Source organism: Schistocerca gregaria, chromosome 2, assembly GCF_023897955.1.
Source record: "Schistocerca gregaria isolate iqSchGreg1 chromosome 2, iqSchGreg1.2, whole genome shotgun sequence".
NCBI classification, from domain to species: Eukaryota; Metazoa; Arthropoda; class Insecta; order Orthoptera; family Acrididae; genus Schistocerca; species Schistocerca gregaria.
In genome coordinates, this window is record NC_064921.1 from 136,432,220 (window position 1) to 136,456,470 (window position 24,251).

The 24,251-nt window shown below is 41.5% G+C and overlaps 1 non-coding gene across 1 annotated transcript; it reads left to right on the plus strand.

Moving 5' to 3' along the window:
• The first annotated feature begins 706 nt into the window (after nt 1-706).
• Trnas-uga (transfer RNA serine (anticodon UGA)) lies at nt 707-781 on the plus strand. Its single transcript has one exon. It is a non-coding gene; the product is annotated as a tRNA-Ser (tRNA).
• Nucleotides 782-24,251: the final 23,470 nt, after the last annotated feature.

Consider the following 24,251-nt stretch of genomic DNA (forward strand, 5'->3'; position numbering starts at 1 on the left):
CAAGAATCCTTAAATGAGCATGAAAGATTCTCTAACTCCTCAACAGCTAATACACATAAGACGAGAAGAAAAAGATAAATCTTCTGTGACTAAGAACTAGACAATAAGTCGAAGAAAACGATTTATTGACACATAGTCAGCACGGATTCAGAAAATGTAGTTTTGTGAACGCAACTAGTTCTTTATACTCATGAAATAATGAGTACTATTTACAGGGGATTGATTCCGTAGTTACAGATTTCCAGAAGGCTTTCGACACCGTTCCTCACAAGCGTCTTCTAACCAAACTGCGTGCCTATGGAATATCGCCTCAGCTGTGCGACTGGATTCGAGATTCCCAGTCAGAAAGAACACAGTTCGTAGTTGTGTTGTTGTGGTCTTCAGTCCTGAGACTGGTTTGATGCAGCTCTCCATGCTACTGTATCCTGTGCAAGCTTCTTCATCTCACAGTACCTACTGCAGCCTACATCCTTCTGAATCTGCTTAGTGTATTCATCTCTTGGTCTCCCTCTACGATTTTTACCCTCCACACTGCCCTCCAATACTTCACAGAATCTCTCCTGTAAACCTTGCAGAACCAGCACTCCTGGAAGAAAGGACATTGCGGAGACATGGCTTAGATGTTTCTAGAATGAAATTTTGACTCTACAGCGGAGTGTGCGCTGATATGAAACTTCCTAAAACTGTGAGGACGGGTCGTGAGTCGTGCTTGGGTAGCTCAGTTGGTAGAGCACTTGCCCGTGAAAGGCAAAGGTCCCGAGTTCGAGTCTCGGTCCGGCACACAGTTTTAATCTGCCAGGAAGTTTAATATGTAGTGTATGATTGTCCAGCAGAACATGTAACACGGCTGTCCTGTATCTCCTAGTGAAAGTCGGTTTGCATCATGTGCAGATCCTACTTGATAGCAACGCTTAGAGATTCAGTTTGGAGCATTTGATGCTTCACACTAAGTTCTCAAAGTAAGACATCAAATACACTTCTGCTCGTCCGGCTAGCCACGCGGTCTAATGCGCTGCTTCCCGAGCGGGAAGGAGTGTCACTCCCAGGCACGAATGAGCCCGGCAGATTAGTGTCCAAGGTCCGGTGTGCCGGCCAGCCTTTGGATGGTTTTTAAGGTGGTTTTCCATCTTCCTCTGCAAATGCGGGCTGGTTCCCCTTATCCCGTCTCAGTTACACTGTGTCGGCGATTGTTGCACCACTATTGTTTCCACGTACTCATACACCATAATTACTCTACCGTGCAAGCATTTGGGATTACATACATCTGGTACGAGACGTTTCCGGGGGGATCCACTAAGGGCTGAACTGCACAGTAACCCTGGGTTCGATGTGGGGCGGCGGTGGAATGGGTGAACAGATGTAGCCTGTTGTGCGGTTGTGAACTACTGTAAGCTATGGCAGGTCGGATCCGGTCCATCATTTCTAGATCCCTGGTTTAATACAATACAATACGATACAATGCAAATACACCTCTATAATAATAACTGTTTACATATTGTCATATTTCTAATCTGAAACATGGAGATCACTTTGGGACTCATGTATCCTTCTTGGTACTTCGGTTTTCGTAGTTTTTTCAATTCGTCCTCTGCATTAACCGTTAATGTTGCAATTTTGAGAAATGATAGTGTATTTCTGTTTCGTATCAGACATCAGGGTGATTTACTAGTTAATGAAGTGAACATCAGCAAGAATTAAGTATGACTTTACGTGTAAATTAAGCCGTAAATACTGAAACTGTCGAAGAGAACGTTTTACTGCCACATAGAACGCCTGGTCCCCAATACATTCACTGATAGTCTGTTGGAAAAATTATTGCTTATACACCTTTCTTCATGCACTTTTTGTTGCTGTTGTGATTTTCAGCGCGAAGACTGGCTTGATGCAGCTCTCTATGCTACTCTATCCTGTGCTAGCCTCTTCATCTCCGAACAACTACTGTAATTTGAACGTGCTTATTGTATTCCTACCTCGGATCTTTCTACAACTCTCCCCTCCCCTTCTCCTCCTCTCCAAAATTCCTCACCAGTACGTAACTGAAAATTCACTGAGGCCTCTGAATGCGTCCTGTCAGCCTATCCCTTCTTTAGTGACTGATGACCTCAGCAGTTAAGTCCCATAGTGCTCAGAGTCATTTTGAACCTTCTTTAGTCAAGTTATGCCTTACATATCTTTACACCCCAATTCGAATCAGTACATCCCTATTAGCTATTTTAAGCATATTTCTGTAATACCACATTTATGAAGGTTCTATTCTCTTCTTATACGAACTGTTTATCGTTCACGTTTCACTTCCGTGCAAAGGCATATTACAGACAAATACCTTTGGAAAATATTTCCTAATACATAAATTTATATTCCACGTTAAGAAATTACTGTTTTTCAGAAATGCTTTCCTTGCTGTTGCTAATCTACATTTTATATCCATTCTGTTTCAGCCACCATCGGTTACTTTGGAGCCCAAATAACAAAACTCATCTCCTGCTTTGCTGTTGTCGGTTTGACGGGCACCATATGTAGAATGCTTAAATTTGTTGGTAGATCCTACCTGAAAACTTGTTCTTCGAATTTTCTAATGGGATTGTCACCAGATATGACGTACCTCCTCGAATGAACCATGGAGTTTGCCAAAGTGGGGCGGCTTGTGTACTTCGATGATGCTGATAGTAGTACCGTTTTTACACCATGGAGTGCTAAGTGCGCAACGACCATGTATGTTAAATTAAAAGGAAGGTCGGGACTGAAAGAAGTTATTCAGATTGTTGAGGGAGACGAAAATTTAATTGTGACGGGGACTGGCCTTCGATAGTAGGAAAAGTAAGAGAAGGGAAAATAGTGGAACATGCGCTGAGGGAAAAGGAAAGAAAGAGGTAGGCACCAGACAGAATCTTTCACAGAACATAGTTTAATATTCACTAGCCTCTAAGAAGGTTGTATATGTGAAGAGATCTGGAGACACAGGTAGGTTTCAGATTAATTATGCAATGGTAACACAGAGATTCCGAAACCAGATTTAAAACTGTAAAACATATTCAAGGGCAGATACGCAATCTGACCATACTTAATTCGTTATTAATTCCAGATTAAAACTGAAGAAACTGCAAAAGGTAGGAAATTACAAAGACGTGATCTGGATAAGTTGAAAAACCAGAGATTAAAGCCAGTTCTCGAGGGAGCATTAAGCAATGTTTGTCTGAGACAGACCAAAGAAATACAATGTAAGCTGAATGAGTAGCTTTGAGAGATCAAATGGTGAAGTAGTAGAAGACCTAACAGAAATCCTTGGACAATACGGAAGATGTTGAATTTAATTGGTGTAAGGAGGAAATATAAAGAATGCAGCAAATTAAGCTGCCGAACGAGAATGCTGACGTGTACAAAAAATGAGTTTGACAGAAAATGCGAAGTATCTAAACAGAAACGGCTAGAGGACAACCGTGAGGCTGTAAAAGCATACATGACTATGGGATGGATAAGTGCGACCTGTAGGATAATTAGCGAGACCTTTATCGAAAGGAAAAGCAGCTGTTTGACTATTAAGAGCTCAGAGGCACGACAGTGCTCAGCAAAGAAAGGAAAGTTAAAGATGAAAGGAGTATGTAGAAGGCATGACTGAGGGAAGTGAACCTGAAGGCAATATTATGGAACCGAAAGAGGGAGAAAATGAACATGACATGGTTGAAGAATTTGTTAGAGACTGAATCACGTAAGTGGAAAACAAGGCACTTGAATTAGACGACAGTCTCTCAGACTTACTGAGATCCTTGAAGGGGCAGTCGCAGCATAACCATTCCACTTGGTGTGTGGGATATATGACACTGTCGAAATACCCTCAGACTAAAAAAGAAATTTAATTGTTTTAATTCCAGATTGGTCACGTGCCGATAGATGTGAGTACCATTATTTTAATAAGTCATGATGGGAAACTACTAAAAGAAAAATCGAGAAACTGGTAGAATCTGACCCAATGCGCATTCACTTTGGGTTCCTGAAAAATATAGGAAGAAGTGAACATATTTACCTTATAACATTTCTTGGAAGACAGATAAATCTACGTTTACAGCATTTGTAGATATAAATTAAGTTTTGACAATGTTGACAGGAATACACTCTTTGAAATTCTTGATGTAACGGGAATAACATGACGATAGTGACGATTATTTACAATTCGGACAGTAATCAGACTGCAGTTGTAAGAGTCGAAGGACATGAAAGGGAAGCAGTAAGTGAGACGGGTTTTGTAAACTATCGCTGAAGTTATTCAGTAAGTGCATTGACGAGACAAAGGAGAAATTTAGAAATAGAACTAATGTACAGGTAGAAGAAAGACTCTTTGAGGTCTACTGATGATTTTTTAATTATATCGGAAAAGGCAAAGTACTTGAAAACTTGGAAGAGCAGCTGAACGGAATGGAGAGTGTCTTGAAAAGAAATGATACGATGAACATCAACAAAAGGTAAAAGACGGGAAATGAAATGAAGTCGAATTAAATCAGGAGACGCTGAGAGAATCAGATTATGAACTGAGAAACTAAAATATATGAGTTCTGCCATTTGCGCAGCAGCTAATGCTGGCTGAAGTGTAGATCATATAAATTGCAAGATGTCGGTACAAGAAGAGCATTTCTGAAATAGAAGACTTTGTTATCGTCAAACATAAAGGTATTTGAAGATATTTGTCGGTAGAGTTCCATTGTACGGGGGTGAAAGGTGAAGATAAGCAGTTCAGACAAGACGAAAATTTTGACTTTTAAACTTGAGGTTACAGAATAATATTTGAAATACGATCGGTGAATCAAATAATTAATTAGGAAGTACTGTGTAAAAAAATGTATGGTAACTAAAAGAGGAGACTGGCTGAGAGGACGCACGCTGCGGAGTGAAGAAACTTACAGTTACGTAATGAAGGAAGCGTAGCGGTTAAAAATTGTAGAAGGCAATCGAGGCTCTGATACAGTAAGCACGCTCAAGTGGATGTATAATGCCATAGTTATTCAGAGAGTTGCGTAAAACCAGTCTTCGATGTAAAGACAATAACAACAACAACAAGAGTACTTTTGGTGTTCGTCAATTTAGATACACATTATTTCCGACATTCTTCGAGTAGCAAAATAAATCTGCAGTCACTCACAGTGACGATCTTTGTATACGTTCAATGTCACTCGTTAATCGGTCCTCACAGATATCTCGCACACTTGCAAAGTATTTCAATAAAGGTGATAAAGACTGGTGATTTTCACGGAAAAGCCGCAGGTGCCCAGTATCAATCCATTTAATGTAATCCTGTTATTTGCTTTGCTTACAACGAATCCCGCGTGGTCGTTTCATTGCATATTCATAAGTATTATTACTTATCCGTATGACACGAAGACGTGCTTAATGAATTAGATTTTGCAGCAGGCTCCAATTTATGCCCTGGAGAATTGTGAAGCTACCATGATATCGGATTATGGCAAGTCGTAATCAGATTAAATAACTGTGATACATGTCCATTATCTATACAGACGTCTGCCGTGGCCTAATACTAACTTGCTGCCAATACTGAAGCACAGTTTTAGTGAGTGATGAGCTACAGTTCAAGTTGTAGCTCTTGCTTGAGCCCACGTGGATTTACTGAGTGAATGGTGAAAGCTATTTACTTGAATATAAATAGCTGTTATTTTGGTAGCAGCATAAAATCTGTGAAGTTGTGTGAGGGTGTCGGATTGGTTTAAGCGCTCTGGGATTATACAATTAGTTTTAATCGAAGGCAAAGTTAACACATGTATTTGTGAATTGTTTGCTGCTGCACCCTTCCAAGGATGGTATCGGCCTTCTTCTGCATCAGCTGAACAATGCTTCTGCTGTCAACGCGAGATGCTCTTGTGCCATATGTTGAATAAAACAGTGTGTATTTGCCGGTCCGGAGCGCATAATGGCGTGATCTGAACTCCATCAAACATCAGAGGGATAAACTAAATCTTCGGTTACGCTCGAAATCATTTCTTCAGATGATTCAGCTTCAGTTACCCAACATAATAGAAGCAGATTCCGCTTGCAATGTATGAGAACTCATCCCGAAAATGTTTTATGATTTTTTTATGCCGCTAAGAAAGTAGGGATGGCTAGAGTACAAATGTAAGGATGTAGAGGCTTATCTCACTAGGGGTAAGATAGATACTACCTACAGGAAAATTAAAGAGACCTTTGGAGAAAAGAGAACTACTTGTGTGAATATCAAGAGCTCAGATGGAAACCCAGTTCTAAGCAAAGAAGGGAAAGCAGAAAGGTGGAAGGAGTATATAGAGGGTCTATACAAGGGCGATGTACTTGAGGACAATATTATGGAAATGGAAGAGGATGCAGATGAAGATGAAATGGGAGATACGATACCGCGTGAAGTGTTTGATAGAGCACTGAAAGAACTGAGTCGAAACAAGAACCATTGACGGCTTTGGGAGAGCCAGTTCTGACAAAACTCTACCATCTGGTGAGCAAGATGTATGATACAGGCCAAATACCCTCAGACTTCAAGAAGAATTTAATAATTCCAATCCCAAAGAAATCAGGTGCTGACAGATGTGAAAATTACCGAACTATCAGTTTAATAAGTCACGGATGCAAAATACTAACGCAAATTATTTACAGACGAATGGAAAAACTGGTAGAAGCCGACCTCGGGGAAGATCAGTTTGGATACCGTAGAAATATGGGAACACGTGAGGCAATACTGACCCTACGACTTATTTTAGAAGCTAGATTAAGGAAAGACAAACCTACGTTTCTAGTATTTCTAGACATAGAGCAAGCTTTTGACAATATTGACTGGAAAACTCTCTTTCAAATTCTGAAGGTGGCAGGGGTAAAATACAGAGAGCGAAGGGCTATTTACAACTTGTACAGGAACCAGATGGCAGTTATAAGAGTCGAGGGACATGAAAGTGAAGCAGTGGTTGGGAAGAGGGTGAGATGGGGTTGTAGCCTCTCCCAAATGTTGTATATTGAGCAAACAGTGAAGGAAACAAAAGAAAAATTCGGAGTAGGTATTAAAATCCATGGGGAAGAAATAAAAACTTTGAGGTTCGCCGATGACATTGTAATTCTGTCAGAGACAGCGAAGGACTTGGAAGAGCAGTTGAACGGAATGGACCCTCCTTTCAGGAGGGTATAAGATGAACATCAACAAAACCAAAACGCGGGTAATAGAATGTAGTCGAATTAAGTCGGGTGATGCTGAGGGAATTAGATTAGCAAAAGAGACACTTAAAGTAGTAAAGGAGTTATGCTATTTGGGGACAAAATAACTGATGATGGTCGAAACAGAGAGGATATAAAACGTAGACTGGCAAAGGCAAGGAAAGCGTTTCTGAAGAAGAGAAATTTGTTAACATATAGTATAGATTTAGGTGTCAGGAAGTCGTTTCTGAAAGTATTTGTATGGAGTGTAGCCATGTATGGAAGTGAAACATGGACGATAACTAGTTTGGACAAAAAGAGAATAGAAGCTTTCGAAATGTGGTGCTACAGAAGAATGCTGAAGATTAGATGGGTAGATAATATAACTGATGAGGAGGTATTGAATAGGATTGGGGAGAAGAGAAGTTTGTGGGACAACTTGACTAGAAGAAAGGATCTGTTGGTAGGACATGTTCCGAGGCATCAAGGGGAAGGGATCGATTGGTAGGACATGTTCTGAGGCATCAAGGGATCACCAATTTAGTATTGGAGGACAGTGTGGAGGATAAAAATCGTAGAGGGAGACCAAGAGATGAATACACTAAACAGATACAGAAGGATGTAGGTTGCTGTGGGTACTGGGAGATGAAGAAGCTTGCACAGGATAGAGTAGCATGGAGAGCTGCATCAAACCAGTTTCAGGAGAGAAGACCACAACAACAAGAAGGCAACAGGAACATGTCGTGAAAGTTATTCGCAGCAGAGGTCTTAATAGGCGTAGGACTGGGGGATCGGGAGGTAATTACGCAATTTTTATTGCTGAATGCAACTTTACTGAAAACTGTGGCAGATGCTGCTAACCAATGAGAACCGAAAATAACGACGCTTATGACGGTAGTGTGTCCGGTGGAACATTGAAAAGAATAAAAGAGTGATAGACACAGTGCTATTGTTTCTCTGTGACTCACTTCATTGTTGGACAGCTCACACAAAGCAGTTGGCTTGGTCGAAGCAAGTAGACTGATTACGGGATGCCGTTCTGATTGCTAGGCTTTGACGTTAATCGGCGCCGTTTGAACACAGTAGCGCCAGTCGCTTTGTGTAACCGCTTCATCAGTATTGACAGGGAACGCGAGCAATTACTTCGAAGCGGGCTTTTTGGGAGGTTGGTGTGGTTGGGCAGGACAGTTCCCTTCCCACAGCTGGCTCCACTGCGTTAGGTGATCCTGCCAGCGACTGTCAACTCTCGGACTTTCTAGTAGCAAGTGGTCCAGTACAGTATTTATCATTGTAATTAGGACATTGAATATAATGCCGAACAAGCCGTGCAATATCACACACTGCACCGTCACGTCATACAATAACTGTTGTTTCGTATGAAATAACACACGTTGGTAGCGTGGCGGGTTCTTTGTTTTATTCCCCGAGGGGCAGAGATTACACAATAGCTCATAAAATATTAGATTACTTTATTTCAACTTGAACAAGATAAAATACTTAGCTTTGTAAAAGTTCAAATTGTAACCACTCAATGTCATTCAGTACGATCACGACGACACCCCTCGATCGACGATAACACTCGTGGTGTCACTCGCTTTCATACATGGAAGTGGACGTTTGAAAATTCGTGACGCTAGCTCAATGGTCGTCAATTGATTTAAATGTGTTTCCCGGCTGACTCTTAATTCAATTACTGCCACGCGGGTAAGGAGAAAGAACACATCCTGATGGTACCAGCATTATGCGTATTTACATGTTCGAGTAATCTGAATGGTTTGCAATGTTCCAGCGATTCTATTCGAACTCTATGCTGATGTACCGACAAGGACCATTTTCGCAGATAAACATGCAAGCACGTAATGAATGTTTAGTTTCTCAATATAGTTCGTCGCACTCACACATTATACATCTGCTGTAAGAACAATTTCATGCATTTACGTTTTTGGTGTCCCACAATGTTGGCTGGCTAAATATTATGCCGATACTTTGCATACTACTTCCACAGATACTGTTTATCAAGTAGTCAAGACTTCGTAATGAAGCCAAAATCGTGGATAAAATTGAAATGTAGTTTGTTTATTAACACTTCTCTTTTCACTAATTAAATATGAAATATGAATCGGGATTGGAGGTGATGATCCTTCTTTTTTAGTATTTTAGGTCCCCGTTAATTAATATCTGGTAGTTAATAAGCGAACTATTTTTTATGCTGGCGCGTTGTTTGTATGAGTTAGCCCCGCAACCGTCCAAGGACAAGATTCTCTTAATGTTCTGCCCACACGCGTTTCACAATTTTATAAAATGCAGAATTACGTAAACTATAGCCTTCCGTTGCGCACAACTTTCGTGGGTTCCACAACCATAATAGATTCCCAAGAGTATTTTTCCCAGCTAACACAAAGTTCGAATTATGTTGTCGGATTCATCTTCACTTCACACGACAGTAAACGTCTCTGATCACTTCGTCACACGTAATGTATTTTAAACGTGCTTGGAGAGTCTTCAAATAATCTCCTTAACGAATTTCGCAGTCGCGTACCACTTTTTCATCGACTAGCCCGATCGCGATAACTGAAGGTAGAGAGCTTAATAATGTGTTACATGTTCTTTTATATGCATTAAAAAACAAACACGCCCCTATATCTTTCTGTCCTGCTTGGTCTTTGCTACTTTGCTTTTTATTACTTTTATTATATTGCTTCTTAGTAATACTGTGCAGTTATTAAAGTTTCGTATTACTTTCCCCTTTTTAATTCGTCCCGATTTTAATTAATATGATGCTAATTGACACGACTGCCCGCGAAGTACCGTTATAAAGTCCACAGAAATGAGTATTCATTATTGTCACTCAACATCAATGCATGACTTGATACAGACAAGATGTCTTTTCTCAATAAGTACAACTCATTAAAAACTTTTATGCAGAGATCTATCTAACAGAATTGTCACGGCAGAAAGACGGTGTCGTCGCCTTCTGCGATGATTGCTGGCTGAGCTGAGAGGCATTGTGTTCGGAGGTAAGTAAGCGAACTGATGCGTTGCGTATGGAAACTCTTCTAGGTGTGTCTGTGTCACCCTCTCTCATTCGTCTAACATCCCAAAGATGTTCGGGCTCACATGCGGTTCCTCTTGGTCGAAACGTCTTGGTTCAAACTCGTCAGGTATTGAACCGCACGTGTCGAATTACACGCCCTAAGTTAGACTCTTGTGACCATTTGGTTAAAATGTCTGGCTGATGGCAAGTTTGCGAAATACGAAGTTAACATAGCATATAATAATAGTAACAATAATATCGGGAACTAAATTAACGACCCATAAATGAAGAAGGCCACACAATTGCGATTTGGTTACAATAATGTTTATTCACATTGAAAATTAATAGCGAAAGCGGTCGTATTTAGAGTTACTGTTATACTCGAGCACATATCCATTTGACACAGTTCGATCATTCACAATCTCATCGCGAAAAGTAAGAGTTCACACCAGGAGCGCGGCTGCTCTCCGTTCAGAGACCAAGTCCCGTGTTACCACACAAAGCGACATTTTCTAAGTCGTTTCACTTCGTAGCTGGCTGAAGCCCGACTGTCCGCTTTCGCGTCTCAATCCGAACTGTACCCTTTGGTGTCTCGACCAGAACTGCCCTCTGCCCGTCTCCGGCCGTTTTCCCCGCGCGCCGAACATCCTCTCTCAACCGACTAGGGCAGTTCCCTTTCCTGAAGCCGTCCATCTGATTGGCTACAGCTTATTCTACATTACTTTACATTTTAACATATTTACTAATCAAGGCTTGACAACTTTCACGTTCTAAATAAAGTAACAGTAACATCCATTACATAATAAACGTTAAATTCTTTTATATAAAGCTAATACAATTTCCTTCGTAACTTTGAATGACATGGCCAGTCGCCTTGCACCAATGTGCTTTCAGAAAAATAAATAAAGAATAAAAGTAACTATTATGCACTAAACCTATGAAACGTCCCCTTAGAAAAATTATACAAGACTGCTTAAACTGACACACAATATTTTTTTAGCGCAACACAATCTGACTTTCAGTTATCCCTACAAGAGAATGGCCCTGACTAACATTAACCTATACGTTTCACAAATCACTTATCTTACAAAAATCTTCGTTACTCGAACTACTACCAGCTAATGAAAAGATTCAAACTACGGAAGGCATTAACTACTGATAGGCATAGTTAGCAAATGAAAGATTTTGATAGAGAACAAACAATGTATTTACCTCAATAGTGATCAAAAGTCATAATGTATGTAGCAGTTCATGACATCCAGTCTTACAAATTTCAAAACTCCGCCATCTCTCTCCCCACGCCCACCACTGCTGGCGGCTCACTTCCAACTGCGCAACGCTACGCGTTGTTCATATCTGCCCAACGCTAGAATGGCGAGTATTACAACAATGCCAACCAGCCACAGACTGCACACAGCACAGCAAGTGATCTTCATACAGAGTGCTACGTGGCGTTATCAATAAAAAAAACCTGAACAGCCTACTTACAAACCTTACAACAAATATTCAATTACCTAATGATTCAATAAGGTGGTATGCTGTCATCGTTCAATGTGTTTTGTGTGGAGGAAATGATGATCTGATGCTTAACTAAAAATACTGATAATTTAAATTAACTATATCTCAGAAACAAATAAAGTTTCAGACTTGATATTTACACCATTTGTCATTTTAATGATGCGCTTCTATGTGAAATGTCGATCGTTAAGACCGACCAAAGCGTTCAGAATTTAGAATTCAGGTCTTTGTTACAAAAGTTGTTCATTTCACTTTAAAAGTAAATCCTAAGCTATTATAGATATGATCAATAGTCAAATTTTATTGGGATCACCAGGAAATTTTATGTAGTATGGCAGATTAAAATTACTGTGGCTTGATTCCCTGCATTACTACAGAATTAAATAGTTTTCATAACTGTTTCCCTTTATGACCGACCTTAGGTCCACCATATTTAACACTGCTACGTCTCCTTGGCCAGAAAAGGCTTCTACTGGGTTTCCCTATGACATAGGTTCTCGTCTGTCTCACTCGCACACTACAGCACTTAGGCCTCAATAGACAATAGACGCCTGTGAGTTTCCGCATCTCGTGGTGCATCTGTGCTCCTTGTGGCACGCGGCCCTGGACAAAAGGCCTCGCAGGCTCACTCTATCGGCCATATACTTAAATGAGAGCGAAATGCTCGTTAACTCACAGTGACTACGTTTACTTGTGGTTTCGTCACGAGGTACTAACCTTGGCTTGGCGCCTATCTCTTCGGACGACACCACGCAAACAAAACGGTCTTCATTTCATACATGAAAGTAATGTATTTCGGAGAAATTTTACTACATGAAATCCCTACTCCGCTTGACGAGTATTCTGTATTTGTTTGTTGCCAAACTAAATATTTGTGTAGCAATAAATTATAGTGAATTTATTCTATTCTTGTTGGACTATTGTCAAAATAACACTGATTATTTATAATGTTCTATGAAACAAAGCAGTTCTCTGGAACAGTCACTTTTTCTTACGGAAATCAGAGACGGGCGCATTTCAGAGCTGGCCATCTGTTTCCATATCACCATCTTCAAACGAACTCACATTGTCATTAGATTTGTACCTCTGCTTCATTAAACTATCGGTCTGATACGTCTCATTTCAGTATAAAATCGATGTTATGTTTCGCATGTTACACACAATATGACACTGAAATCATGTATAGGGAAAAATTGGTTAAAAGGGGTTTCCATTAAGACACACTATGCAGGTAGTTATCAAATACACACAGTTACAGCTCTGAATTGCAAATAAAAATAAAAGCAGTCCGAAGACATATGTGAGTGTAGAGTTTCCTGTCTTATACCACTGACGAAATCTTCTAGGCTTCCGTCCGCCTTGAAATTTTGGAAGGAAGTCCAAGTCTGTGTGAGATCAGTAAAGTACTCTGAAATCGTGTCATTTAATTTGTATAAGTACTGCAACTGGGCTTCAAATTAGATCTCTCATTTATTTTCTATGCTAAGGTACTGTTTGAGAATATGGAGAGCCTTGGCAGTTCTGTTCGTGTGTCAGGGGGGGATTTCAAATAGTTCACGTGGCTCTGAGCACTATGGGACTAAACATCTGAGGTCATCAGTCCCCTAGAACGTAGAACTACTTAAACCAAACTAACCTAAGGACATCACACACATCCATGCCCGAGGCAGGATTCGAACATGCGACCATAGCGGTCGCGCGGTTCCTGACTGGAGCGTCTAGAACCGCTCGGCCACCGCTGCCGGCGGCAATTTGAAATTGACTATAGTGACAGAATTTGGATCGGGGAGGGAGTCATACCAGGGTAATCTGTTCATTTGTGTGAACAGCTTGGCTTAGTGGCTTAATAATGCACCTGCCTAGTAAGCAGGAGACCCAGGTTCGATTCCTGGCCGTGGTACAAATTTTCATTCATTGCTTCAGTCTATACACATAAAATTATAACCTTATTGTTTTCCTCAGGTGAGAGGTTATCATCGACAAATGTTAAATAACCAGAAAACTTTGGCACAAAAAATACTGCTTAGTTTCTCAAACTGGACATTCACATAAGAAATATTTCTTTAAAAATTGAAGAAACATTTACATTCGTGTCTGAAAGCCCACACTAACCATTAACTCTGTCTTCAGCTGGTTACATGTGTGGGATTCCGTTGTTTGATCACGTCAGCTTATGCTCATTTATGGTCGATGGAGCCAGACAGGCGATGTGATTTTCAGACAGTCTGTTTGTATCAACAGTTCATTACACACTAGTGGCACCACTATTCCTCCTCACACACACTGTGAGACACCTATTATCATTCTATAACCACAATATCAGGTTGAATACGCGTAGCATCTTCGCTGTACCTTTGCTTAACACTAATCTTTCTCCATATTCATTGCAGCCATACGGCTGAGGACCAAGATACCTGTAACATGCGTCTTATCCAATACCACTACGCAAGTGAGACAAGGTCGAAACTACACCTTTTATAATAAGCGTAGCTTCCGTCTTTCCATGTCTCAGCTATGTCCTTTATGTCGAACAGGTAATCAGTATCTCTGTCACGCAGCCCAAGCGTTTTCTCATCCTTTTCTGTTTCTTTTTTCTTCCTACCACCTCATCTGCTAATCTTAACTATTGTGTACCACATGTTATACAACGATATGGAGAGGTAAGTTACAGAGTGGTGTGGTAATTGCCGTCTTAGGAAAACTTAACAGAAGTAGAAATGATTAGTGGACAGTCCAGATATTTCAGTATCAACAAGGCTGAGGCTGTCCGTACTAAAGCATGAACGATGGAGTCGGTCGCAGGTTCGAATCCTACCTCAGGCATGGATGTGTGTGATGTCCTTAGGTTAGTAGTTTAGGTTTAAGTAGTTTCTAAGTCTAGGGGACTAATGACCTCGGATGCTAATTCCCATAGTGCTTACAGCCATTTGAACTATTTTTTAACCTTGCAGGTCAATCAGTTACATCTGCACATTCAGAGGGGTGCTTTCAACTGAAACACCAAATGGTCCCGGAAACAGCTCGAAAACTGATAAAAATACTGTTCTTAAAAGGTCGTAACGAAATTTTCAGACCTCTTGCTTTCTTTAACGCCAGTGAACCTAGAAAACTGGATTGTGTTGTCTACTGGGGATTATCTTCTTAAATGCATCTCCACCAAATCAGAAATAACTTACTTTGCAATATGTTACTGTGGGCAGTGTGCATTCAAGTCCACTTAAAATGTGAAGTCTTCAATCCATTCCGGATGTTCTACGACTTGTTCTTGCACTCTTTTTCCTTCACAAGTTCACCAATAGGGAGATTTAAATCGAAAAATTGTTCCGGGCATGTCCCTTGACTTAACCTAAGCACTTTACAGTAATATATGAAGTCTCCATACCCTTCATTCGTTTCCATTGAAAACTGTTTCAACTGAAAGCGTGCAGCTTCTGAAATTTGACTATTCGTACCTCCAATTTCTTCATACCTGCAAATTTAGCACAAAGTGCCTCTTTATGTAAAGGATAATGAATCTTGTCTGTCAGTCATAGTAATTTTTTGCTCTTTCTCCATGATACTGTAATGTCGTTTCGAAGCAAATAAGTGGTTCCTCTTCGTTTGTGTCATTCCCATTCGTTTTATAAAATTGTGAGGATAGGTCGTTAGACTGCCTTTTTTTTGAGCACATAGACACTGGAGCTATGAACGTCCTTCATACCACAAAAAAATAGCGAAGGATAAGCAGCGTTGACAACATTGCTGAACTCTGAGAGCTGTGCCCACCGCAAATTCGCGCACCGCAATGCTAAATGAAATGTCGAGCTGTTCTGGGTACTTTCGAGGTCGGAACAAAGCCGAGCGATAGGCTTGGCCTTGGACCTCACGTGGTCCATACAGGCTGTACGCCGTGAAGTGTGACCAGCCCTGGCGTAGCGTATCGCATCAAAGAGGCTGCAAGTGCGAGTGCATCGAGTGGCTGACGCTGGCCGCCCGCTATTGAGGCGACTATGGCCTCTTGTGGAATGGAGCCGCTGGAGTATGGCTCAGCAGGCATACGCCTTTGGGTCCACCAGATCCCATTGTATTGTATGTTAACCGTAGACCTAGAAACGACAGAGAGGATCCGTCCCCGCCGCAGCCGCAGTAGTCTACAACCCACGACGAGTACCGCAGTCCACTCCACCCATCCACCGCCCCACACCGATCCACTCTTTCAGAATTATACCAGATCCCATACAACTGCTATTGATGTCTGATGGAAACTTGCAGTTCTGTTGCCAACATTGCGTCGTCCGTGCAGTGGTATCGATAAATGATATCATATTACTCAATATTTTTCTCTTTCTATCTGACCTGCTACCTTCTTCTCTTCATTGATCCTGTTTACTTCAAACTACTGTGACACTTTCCTGCTAAATGATGAAATTGCTTAACATAATATTATCAAAACAGGCACTTCTTAAATACTGTATTAAAATTAATACACATTATTATTATTATGGGTGGACTAATTAATAGGAGAGTATCAGGCAGGGTTTCACAAAGGGCGATCTTGCACTGAACAGTTATGGAATCTGAAGACAATTTTACAAGTGAGAACATGTTGAATTTCTGTGGTTTACATTTGTCGACTTTACAAAGGCTTATGATTCAATAGGTACGTAAAAGTTATTCCACACTTAAGAGAAATTCAAGACTGACAGTAAAAAATGATCAGTTATCCAACAGACATTAACAGTAACAACCTCCAAAGTTAAATTCATGGGACAAGCGTCCGAAGCATTTCATATTCATACTGTTGTTCGCCGAAGAGATGGCTCATAACCCCCTTCTATTTAACACGGTTCTGAAAAACAATGTGAGGGGATTGGAAAAGGAAATAAAGCGAATTCAACTCGGGATTGAAAAAGGACAGAGAAGCGATGTGAAGTGTCTGGCTTTTGCAAATGATCTTTGCGTTCTAATCATCAACAGAGAAGAAGGTAAACTTGCACTGAAGAAGCTTCACGAAATCTCAGAGAAAACAGGCCCAAAAATCTCCTACGAGAAGACTCAGGTAACCTCCCCATGACAGCTCAGCATGCGAAAGTGCCACGGGTTAGGCACTTCAAATGTCTAGGAGGGATAATCCAAACTTTGAATTCCACTGCCAGTCAAAAAAGAATCTCCAAATTACAGAATACATATAAGCTCACTTGTAATCACTACAATAAAAAATCTATTTCTATCACTGCAGAAATAAGGCATTACAACACATTGGTTCTATCAGAAACACTCTACGCTGCAGAAATTACAGTGGTTCATGGTCATACCAAAATCATAGAGACTGAAAAAGAAGAAAGAAAAATTCAGAGGAAAATACAAGGACAACTGTTTCGTGAAGGAATTTCGATAAAAAGGCCAACCTGAGATCTACAAACAGATACAAACAATGACGGGCACCTTTAGAATGAGAAGGATGAAATTTAATGGAAACATCAGCAGGATGAACAAGAACGGGCTCACAAGGCAAATCTTTTTCATAGCAAACACCAGCAAAAACAAGACAAAGTGGATCACTGAAACAGAAGAAGACACTGAGTAACTGAGAATCGCTGGCCGGAGTGGCAGAGCGAGCGGTTCTAGGTGGTACAGTCTGGAACCGCGCGACCGCTATGGTCGCAGGTTCGAATCCTGCCTCGGGCAGGTCCTTAGGTTAGTTAGGTTTAAGTAGTTCTAAGTTCTAGTGGCCTGATGACCTCAGAACGTAAGTCCCATAGTGCCCAGAGCCATTTTGAACTGAGAATCACACAAGACACCATAAGCAATCAATAACAGTTCAGGAACATCATAAAGAAAAATACACTTGAACGAAAACACACCGAGAAAATAACAGGACATAAATGATCGGAAGAATTCTAGAGAGCGTATGAAGAGTATTTGGGAAAAACGAAGGAAGAAGAAGAAATCATGACTACTCTAGTTCAATCGCTCTCTTAAAAGGGGATAATCGAAAATAATAATAATAATAATTATTATGATTTTCGAAGGTGAAATGAGTTCAGGAATAATTAAATAAATAAATAGTTCGTGGTACTCTGAATGTACCAACTAGTGTGTTTGTGACGTGTCAGAAGCTTCTTAATTAAAGCAGTAGAGTCGGTGACACAATCACTAGTTGTAAGAATATTCCCATTGCTATTGACTGTGGCAGTCCATAGTCCCAGAGGCGTTAAGCACCATGTGGTGTTAACTTATCTGATGTGTTCCGTCTTTCTCGCGATAAATACACTAATAAATAGGATTGCGCCTGAGCCGCTGGTACGTGGCATCATCCAATTAAAAAAAATTTCTGAAGGTGACCTTCCAGCAGCCGCTACAAGCACAGACCGCGTTAAATTTCGGTGATTTAGCTTTTGCTAGGATACGGTTGGTCGTCAGTCTGACGTCGTCCGCTGTGCCCTTGGAGAGGTGACGCGTAGACTGCGAGATTCCATCGACAGTGTTTAACGTCGGCAGCCGTCGCTGAAACGGAAAACAATGGAACCGTAAATGCTCTGTGCCGGAACAAAGCCGTCGTGCAGATTTTTGTTAGAGTGATTAATCACGGCCACCTGGACTTTAGCCTATGTTTTTATTAATAGTGCGGACGTGTTAGAGAACTGGCAAGCCACTCACTGTGGGAAGCGAGACAGCGCCGGCACGAGAGTCTGCGTCGACGAGATGTGTCCCTGGCGGCGGCTGAGGGCAGCGGGTCGGCGATAGGCCGTGATGTATGACGTCAGAGGCCGTGGGCCAGCATATTTCAGCCTTAACGCACGCCGTCACTACGCTGCTTCTACTGCGTTATGTGCGGCCCGCGATACGAGCTGGCTCGTAACGAATAAAAAATACTGTGGGCACATCCTCCGGCCACCAAGTGGTACAAATGGTTATATTCTATTCGTTTTCCGCTATAAAGGAGCTGTCTCCGCACCGTACGCTTAACTTGAATAGATACTAATGCTTTTATATGAATTATGCTGAAAAATGTAGGATAACATTCTGCGGAACTTCAAAAAGAACTATAGGGTGAATGTTGCTTTCTCTTAATTAACCAATAGAGGTATCGCACAGAACAAACGTTAAGAGACCGTGGGTAAACAAGAGACTAACCATAAGTATGTGTAAAACTTGGATCGCAAATATAGCGGAAATGCAAAGTGTTACTGACGTGCGGTTTTCACAGAATGGATTTATAGTCAGGGTCCCGTATTGTTAGCTAATCAACGGATAGTAATAATATCAAAAAGAACAGGGTGGACCACGAAATGTGTTACCATTTTGTTTTTGAATATAAACTTTACTGTCAATACAATCTGAAAGGAACATATACTACAATGAAGAGCCGTCCATGGAGATTTGTTCTAACTCAGCACATGCTCAATATGTCCACCATTTCGTTTACTAACTTCCTTCAAACAAACACTGAAGTTAGTGATTACCCTACGGCACATGTCTTCCGTAATTTCACTGCAAGCTTGAAGAATAAGTTTTCTGAGCTCCATTTAATCACGTGGACGTTTCGGGAATATCCTTTCCTTTAGGTACCCCCAAAGAAAAAAATCACATGGATTGAGGTCTGGATTATTGGGGGGCCTATTTCGTCCGTCATTGAAGCGACCAGGAAACCTGAGTGAAATGATCCGCATGTCGAAATGCTGGTGTAAAATCTCCAACACAGTGTTGGCAGTATCTGGCCTTGCTTCATCTTGCATGAACCACTGCGTGTTGAAGGGCAAGGCAGTAGCAAGAAGCTGTGGTATGAAGCATGCTCAAATAACGATCGCTGTTCACAGTTTCTTCAAATAAAAAGGGTCCAATACGTCCGTGACTGGAAATTGCTGCCCACGCTGTAATCCTCGGAGCATAATGTTGTCGTTCATGAAGCACTTGTGGCTTTCCAGTGGCCCAAAAGCGCACATTTTGTTTGTTAACCACACCGTCTAAATGAAAATGAGTCTCTACTGAAAACCAAACGTTGTTGAGAGTTTCTTCCCCATCCTCCTCCCAATGAGCAAACAGTAGTGTCTGCTGCTTGTGTTCTTCAGTGAGCTTCTGTGCACAGGTCATCTTGTATGGGAACATATGGAGGTCACTTTTAAGAATGCATTGAACGGAGCGTCTGGATATTCCCAGTTGCACTGCTGCCTTCCCGAGACTTCTCTGTAGAGCAACTCGTACCATTTCAATATTCTCCTGCGAACAAAGAGGCTTAGGCCGAGGTCGCTTCGCTTCCAATACTGTTCCTTCCTCTACAAAGTTATCGTACAACCTGTGGCTGGTCTTTTTGCAAGGGACCCATCGTGTGTTAAACTGTTGTCGAAAACGCCTCTGAGTTACAACAAGGCATTTCGTTTCATGAAAAAGCAACACAATTGCCGATCGTTGCTCTGTCGTCAGCCTTCCATTGTCAGCCATTTATGCTTACTAGTCTCCTAGCGGCAGTATCGTGACTTACACGTCATTTCGTAACTCATTTGTTTTTCCAAGCTCTGCTGGTACTGCTGTAGAGATCCCAGCGAGGTATCTAATGTGCGTCGTAAATTGTGAAAGAAACAATTGGTAACACATTTCATGCGCCACCCAGTATATTTTTGTGCAAACATACACTTTTTTAAATTTAGCAATGCCTATTGACATTAGCGGAACGGACTAACAGTAGAAAAATTAGATTCTCAGTTATCTTTGTTGGAGGATTCCTGTGCGAGTGATTTACGAGATATCGTATTTTGAAAAGTTCGTAAACCGACGCTTGCATAATACCTGTGGTAGCGCACACTAAAGAACAACACAAGAGCATACACTAGATATGTGGTTTCTGACCAGTACCGAGATAATTGACCATCACAGGTTGCGTTCCAAATGAAAATCAGCAGCGGCAATAGACAGTGCTTGCATTTCAGCGGAGATGTCCGTAAAGGCCGCAGCAAAACGTGGCTGCATATGGTCGAACGTAGTTAGTATGTCCTTGTAGGCAGTGTCTTTCAGCTTTCCCCGCAGAAAAAGGTCTACAGGCGTCAAATCCGGGGAAGGGGCCGGTCAAGGTACAGGTCCTCTGCGTCAAATACAATGATTTCGTGCACTATTGGCTGGATAGCCATAATTTTGATACCATAGGTTCTTCCTAGTCTCCTGAGGAACGTTCTCCATCAACTATGGAAGATGGTCTGTTAAGAGTCTGTGATACTTGTACGTGTTCATTGTTTCGTCTATGAAAAATGGGACTATAAGCTGATGGTTCTCATTTCTCCCACACGATACGTTTACACTCCATGAACTCTGACGAAACCAACGGGGGTTGTCAACAGACCAATAGTGCACGTTTCGACTGTTTATCTGGCCACGATTGGTAAATTTGGCTCCATCTCTAAACAACATACATGATACATCTGCAGTATCGTTTCTTAACACCCATGTACAAAAGTTAACACAATTCTCATGATCGTTTCCACGCAGCTCTTGATGGTGTTAGATGTGACAGGTATGGAAACTAAACAGATGGAGAATGCGTAGAATACTTGCCCGACTCATGACACTTCCTCGTCCGACTGCGGACCAACTGCAGCAGCAGCAGCAGCAGCAAGGATATTGGTTTCCCCCTACTTTGTCCGTCGCTTGCTCCCTTCTGTCGCGTTGTGAAGATGTTACACTAACACTTTCACTTAACTGTTTGGAGAGGTTGATAAATAACTGATGGAATGGTGACGTGTATGAGGATATGCTGTCGCATACACCGTACGATAACGAACTGCATTTCCTATGCTTTCTGTACGCCATGAGCATGTCGGCATCCTCTGTCTACGTAAGTCCCATCCTCCACTCACGGCTTACTGCTTGGACTGTCACACACTAACTGACTAGGAATTCGCAATGTACTCAAGGTGCACACAAGGACACTGTAATCAAACATAGCAACATCGTATCTAGCAACTAAGCAGGTAGAACGGCACAAACAAGTGCCACTGCGAAAACTTTTCTAAATACGATTACTCGTAAACGACTCGCACTGGACTTCAGCAACAAATAGCACTCTCATTATGATTTACCCTACTTTTCGAATGTTAGTGTGAATAGGCACTGTTCCATTTAAAAATGTACTCTTGCACAAACATTACTCTTTCTAAGTATTATTGTTCAAATGTGTGTGAAATCTTATGGGACTTAACTACTAAGGTCATCAGTCCCTAAACGTACACACTACTTAACCTAAATTATTCTAAGGACAAACACACACACCCATGGCCGAGGGAGGACTCGAACATCCGCCGGGATCAGCCGCACTGTCCATGACTGCAGCGCCCCAGACCGCTCGGCTAATCCACACGGCTATGTATTTTAACAATCTGCTACCGAGCCAGGTGTCGCAGTGTTCAGCAGACTGGACTCGTATTGGGAAGGACGACAGCTCAAATCTGCGTCCGGCTATCCTGATTTAGGTTTTCTGTGATTTCCCTAAATCGCTTCAGGAAAATGCTGGGCTGGTGCCTTTGAAAGGGCACGGCCGATTTCCTTCCCCATCTTTTCCCAGTCCGAGATTGTGCTTGACATTAAACACTAATCTCCTCCTCCTACACAATCAGTTGACTGGATAACAATACGAGCCCATGACTACCAATAAACTCTGTGAAAACCGCAGACCAGTAGATCAGTATCACTTCATGTTAGAACAATATTTGCGGTGCAAGTCTTAGGGATGGTATATATATTGTGGTCAAGAATACACTCCTAACTTTTATACAGTTTTATTGTTCCACTGGAAAGAACAATGTTCTAAGCAGCCTGCCCTGCCTTCTATCATAGGGAATGAGAGATGCAAAAAAGTAGAGAATATATATACTTTGCATATCTCATTCAGTACATAAGTAGGCAAAATAGGCTGTTTAGAACTTTGTTCTTTCAAGTGAAACTCTAAAAAATTGGGAATGTATTCTTGACGACTTTTAGCACCGCAGCTAATTGACACTAATATTAATGATTAATGAGAACAGAACCACCACAACTTTATTGAAATAGTTTTATTATGTCACTACCGATTTCGTTAGTGAGAACATCATGATCTTGCCGACTAGTGCTATGGTACAATTCGGTAACCTGCTGATGATCTAAAGAACGAAACCAATCATGGCACTATAAAAGTGTATCAACATAGCTGTTCCGTTCCTCATTAATCATTACTATTAGTTGGGAATGTGGCAGACAGGGCCCTGGTTGGGAATATTTCGAAGCGAATTACAGAGGTTAGAAAATTAACAGACATATGCAGAAAAGCTTTTGCAAAAAGAACACTTTTCTGTTACCATATTTTTCATAGTTATTAGACAGCAACTGCGGTGCATATTACTTTCACAAAAACAAAAGTCAGTCGTCAGATGCACAGAAATGTTTTAATTTCAGTTAACCGCTTCCAACAGGCTAATTCATCATTTTCAGGAGCTTGATAGCTTGATACTAGCTGAAATCATGTGACGGGGTGAACATCAGCAACTGAGGAACATATTAATGGAACAAAAAGCCGCTTCGGTTGTAAGTAGTTTGTCTTTTTTATTCCAGGACTGGTTTCGGAAGGTTAAACCTGCAACGTCAGGTGCCACCATTTGCGAACAAGAGGACAAGCAGCTAGCTTACAAGAACTATGGTGTTGATATTCCAAAATAGAAGGTAAAGCCGTGAAAAGTGCTATTACTAAGATAATGATAAAATAATGTATGTGTTGCGGTCAGGCTAATCGGTTGTAAGGTTATGGATATTTTGTGCCTTGTAGGTGAAGTATTTTAAGTGAATACCTTACGTTGGTCCTGTATATTTGACGCAAGTAAATCATCACCCATCAAAACGGTGATAAAGGAATTCATATGTACTAGTACACATGCACATAATCATATTAATGATAAACAGGTGGTCTAAAACACACTCAAAGTAGTAAGCAAATGCCGTGGCATACCTGGGCAAGAGATCTGGAATGAGATTCAAGTAAACACTTATCTGGACTGAGCCATGGCGGCCTCTGTGATCGCGCGCGCGCGTCCTATTGGCGCCGTTTGTGCGCACGTTCCATCGATTCTGGTCCTCGTCGCATCATCTTTGCTTGTTTAAATGTTTACTCTGGAGTTGTGTGGTAGGTAGCCGTATATGGGACACGGATCTGGACGGGTGCGCCTGGGTACTCGGCATATTAGAGATTGCAGCGAATTGAAACCATTGACTGTTGGGCCACGGGCCGCGCGTTTTCCTGCAGCGTTGACCGTTGCTACAGGCGTGTTTAGCGGGTAAGGAGCGATTTTCGTCGTATGCAGCCTGATTACGAAGTGCATCAGTTAATTGCGGTTTGCTAAATTCGCCGAGACATATTGCACAATTGTCAGCAGTTACGAGCAGGAGGGCAGTATTATCCGGTGTCTACCTGGAGTCTTGAAGCTACTGGCCTCCTTAGTATTTATTTGAAATTATGTATGATGACTTGCTGTACTTAAATGCTGTTAATTTTGCCCCGGCAAGGCCTGGCCAGGAACCCGGTGACTAACAAGGGAACCTTCCCATCGCA